Source organism: Dermacentor albipictus, chromosome 6 (assembly GCF_038994185.2).
Source record: "Dermacentor albipictus isolate Rhodes 1998 colony chromosome 6, USDA_Dalb.pri_finalv2, whole genome shotgun sequence".
Taxonomy (NCBI): Eukaryota; Metazoa; Arthropoda; class Arachnida; order Ixodida; family Ixodidae; genus Dermacentor; species Dermacentor albipictus.
In genome coordinates, this window is record NC_091826.1 from 92,160,495 (window position 1) to 92,165,273 (window position 4,779).

Sequence of the window (4,779 nt, forward strand, 5' to 3'; positions counted from 1 at the left end):
ATATCAGCATGGGGGGTTATGGGAGCAGCGATTGAAGCGCGACTAGGTTTGGAGGGAACAAACATTGGGAAAGAAAAACGCGTTTTTTTAATTCAAACGAGACACAGTTAGATTCATTCAACGAAAATAAAATTCCTAGTCAATTTTATATATTCGTGACGAGTTGAGAAAATACAAGCTTAATTTTATTATTATTAATAAATGCACTTCTTTTCAGCGCCCATCGCTACAGGGGGCGTTGACGCCACTATCACTCGCAATGCAATGCACATCTTGAAATGGGCAGAAAGGCGCACTCGTATCACCTGTCGAAATACGCCCCCCTCACAGTTTGTGCTTTCTTGCTTGTCGAAGTTTGTCTGAATTTGGTGACGCGGGTAGCTTCATTGCTTCTTACTCTGTTTAGTCAAAAGTAGTGAGTTACGACCGCCAGATAATTGTGTAGCTGTTTTCGGGCGACTGCGCTGGCCGACGGGCTTGGCATCCAACAATAGGATCAGCACTCTACACCTAAAGTTTTCGTCGGCCTCCAAAGAAAGTATGTTCTGTGCAGGGATGCGATTTCGACCACCGTACGGCTGGCCTTCTCCTGCATCGCTTTCCACGCTGAAAGCTCGAAACGCCCATCAAGTCGAATGGCGGGGCATTTATATATATATATATATATATAAATTTCGCGCCTTCGGAAACAAAATGACGTCGCTTCTGCTTTTCACGGACATGGCGTCACATTATTTTTTCTTCCGCCGGAAGTGTTCCCACCACATACAGATGGCGCTAAGCCCCAAGGACCGCCGATGGACCGCCATGTTTTTAACGTATGGGCTCCTATGGAAGCTTCGCTACCAGGTATATTTACCTTGGAGCGGAGGCCGGGGTCATTGTGGAACCGACGTCGAATATTTCATCGAGTTAACGTGGACACTGAGATGCTGACAGTGACGTCGAATCAGAGGTCGGCGGGAGAACGACACGACGGAGGTTCTCCCAGAGCTTCAGCGAAAGGCGCCAGGACCAGGAAAAGCTGTACCTTCTTGCGAGCTTGAGCCATTGATCTCTCTCTGGTCGTCAGTGAAACACTGGGTCTGGTGTGCTTGCTTACCCCTTTCCATGATTAGCTTGGGGGAGGCGCATGGGCTTTGTGTCAACCCTCGGTAAATTTTGTTTGCCTTCGAAGGTTACGCAGAGCAAAACGTCATTACTACACAGGATTAGGCTGGGCGTTGCTTTAACCCGTCGCTATGCGCACCTCATCGGCCAGTCGAACATTGTGTACATTGCCAGATGTGCTAAACACTGGAACACATACTGTGCGATGGCCTAGCATATATGTTGGAGCCAAGGACGGTGGAAAGTTTCCTAGCCAGTGTTGGCAGGGAACCACTGTCGGAGGAAGCTATCTTCGGCCCACGGCTTGACACTGCAACTTCAATGCGTGCAACTAAAGTCTTGTTGAAGTTTCTCCAGGTCACCAAACTCTACGAGCGGCTCTAGCAAGGCAACTGTCTCATATACACAAACGCTCACCACTTCTTTTATCATCATCACCCATCACAGTACTTTCACTCCGTTTCCCTCTTCCCCAGTGCACAGTAGCAGACTAGAGCGCACTAGCTCAGGTCGACTCCTCTGTGTTTCCTGTCAATAAATTGTATTCTATATTCTCTTCTTCGGAGGTGGTGTATTTTGCCGATACGCACCACTGGACTGGCTGAGTGGAACATCATCCGTTTCCGTATCGTGCAAACTAGGGAAGACGGAGGGCTCTTAAGAGACATTCCCAGTGTGTGGTGATGTGCTTTCCCAGAACAACGTAGTCGGCTCTGACATCTAGCTCATGCTATGAGAATGCTGTACAGCGTTGCGTGCTTCGGTCAGTACGAGTATGCCTATAAATAAGATTGCCCGCCTTTTCCCACATGTGAATAAACCCCGTGTTCCGTTCCTCGAACTTCTCGACCTCGTACTCATCAAAAAGCTAGCAACTGTCGTCGTAAAAGTTCGGGCGTCAGCGGTTGCCCTCTTACGCCCCGGTAGTGTGGACCAGGTACCTGTTTCGAGACGCACCGGTGGCGTAGGCTACAGAGCTACCCCCCGCGTGACGCCAGGCCCCGTGACCGCGAGCGCTCAAGCCAACAGGAGACCGTACAGATGGCTCTAGAGGGGGTTTCAGCTAACTTCTACCAAGCATATAAACAATCACGTGCGCTATGCAAATGCAACCACCTTGGTATTCTATGCAGTCCTTTTGAGCAAGTCTGCGTAACTTTTACTCTGAGCACTTATATTTCATTACTTAAACAGATTACCGACTGTATAAAGACGATTGAGCTAAACGCAAAAAAATTGAACGAACAAGCTGGGGACCTTGTTGAGCAATATTCAACCGATTTTATTACACGAGCTTGACTCTTGTGGTGTTATTTATTCCGGGCGCAATAGAAAATGCGTGAGGTCTGCAAAAAGTTCCACGTGACTAAGAATTCGCGCGCAGCTGCATTTGTGCCCTCAAACGTGAGTCTAACCAATGATGGATGCTGCATAGTTGAAAGCAACGTATACGAATTGCAGACAGCAGCTTCAACATCCTCCATGATATCTTATCTGGAGAAGCAATGGAGGAAATTAAGCCATGTCATACAGCAATCTAAATCGCATCAAATTTCTTCGAGGTCTGTCACTGTTCTTGTAGCTGTCAGACAGCGTAAAGGGCGAGCTGGTTTTCGTGGTGGCTAATGACGCATGCCTGAAACCATGGTCATGGCCGCCGCCTGTTTACCAGTAGTTTTGCTTGAGGATGATTCGTGCATTTGGTCTACAGAAACTACTCATTTTCTACCTGAAAGGTGAAAGAAATGCCGCAGTTTGCCCATGTAGGGCCACATGGTACGTTTTTAAATCTTCCGTGCTTTGGATCCCCCAGAAATGAAATAACAGCAGCGCATGTTCGTGCAAAGATTCAATTGTGCCTCTAATGTTTTCGTTGAATGTGCTACGTTTCTATGAATGCTTTCCACTCGGACAGACAATGTTTCTATAAGAAATTATTTAAGCTCATAGTAAAAAAATAGATTAGGCAGCTATAGGGGACAGTGAACAACACTGGGTGCGTAGAGTTCGTGCAGTGCCTACACAATTTTGTACACACAAATGAAAACTTAGATGAAAAACCCTGTATACACCGATTCATATGCCTCAGCAACATTCCGTCGTCTTCTAAGCTAAATGCACAATCAATCCCTTTCTCCAAACCATTGACAGGGGTGGGTGGAAGGCAGGCAAAAAAAGAAATCTTCACCACTCCAACTGACATTTATGTAATACGAAGCATGCTTTGTTTGGTAGAGAATGATCTTTATAAATTATATAAATATTGCAGAGTACGTTCAAGGCTTTTAGGACGTGTTGGGAACTAATGTGATGCGCATGAGATGGTGCTCTCTGTTGTTGTGGTGATACCCAGTGACTCAAGCTGGTGTCAGAGGGGCATTAAATAATGAACGGGGGGTACCCAGTGGCCCATGCAGCACATTTCCAATGGCTCACACCCACTGGTACACACCCAAACTGGCGTCAGAGAAGTTAATTGGAGAGCGGTACATGGCACAGGGGTCCATACCCACGGGAAAGGCCCACATATGCACCACCCTCGAAGTCAGCCAGCATACAACATGCAGCTTTAGTGTAGAAGTGCCCCAGAAGTGGCTGACTAGGTGGGCCACCCTCTCCTCTACTTCAAATGTTCTCGATGATTAGGGAAATCGCCACCACGGAGACACCATGCTACCACGTTGAAAAACGACACACACTTTGAAACTGCCCTGGTGAAGAGAGTTCCCCTCAGGGAACTGCTGGTATAACTAAGCTTTCGTTTACAATGTAGGTCAACCTTGTCTACTTCCGCGTCGACTTTGGGTGGCACGGCGTTTCGAAGGGCAATTAGTTAGCTGACTAGGTTCAATTATGACATCTTTACCTGTTAGCTTTAGACCATGCGTTGTATTGTGAAAGTAGTAAGCTATTGTTTACGTGATTCTTCTTTGCGGGCTCTGAAAGAAAGCTCGCTAATTAGAAACGAAAGAAAGGAAAGTCATCTGTGCATTTCGGAATTGAAATATCAGCTCCCTGAATCGTTTTTCTAATAAACGAAGGCTTCATGCCCGAGGCTAAAACAGAGCAGTAGCTATGAACAAAAGCTACACTTGTATAAGCATACCACCACTGGCGCCCCACGAATAGCAACAGTAATGGAATGGTTGCATCGCACACAAATACTATAGCTATTTGTGGGGCACCAGTGGGGGTGCGCTTATCGAATTGAATGAATGCATCGCACATCGATGGGCGGTGAAACACAGAAAACGCCCTTGCGCCCTGCATTGGGTGCTATTTAAAGAACCCGAGGTGGTCGAAATGAATCCGGAGTTCACATTACGGCGTGCCTCGCAGTGATATCGTGGTTTTGGCACATAAAGCCACAGCATTTGTTTTGTTTCCATCGCAAGCGTGAAATTGTATGCATTTTTTGCTATTATGGGGGCCTCTGGTCCGATTTCTGACCGACATCACTATGCTGTTCTTGCAGACGTTTTTTTTTCAGGTAACTTTTTTTTTGTGCACAGACATATCCGCCCTCTCTTGTGCGTCAAGCTAACGTGCACGCTTTGTGAGGAAACTCTGTTGGTGTCCAGCGCTCATCTCGTTCATGTCGTTTCTTTTTTGTCCAATGAGGTATAAAAGTTACCAACAGAGATAAGGCGCCTCAGAAAGGCTCGCCTG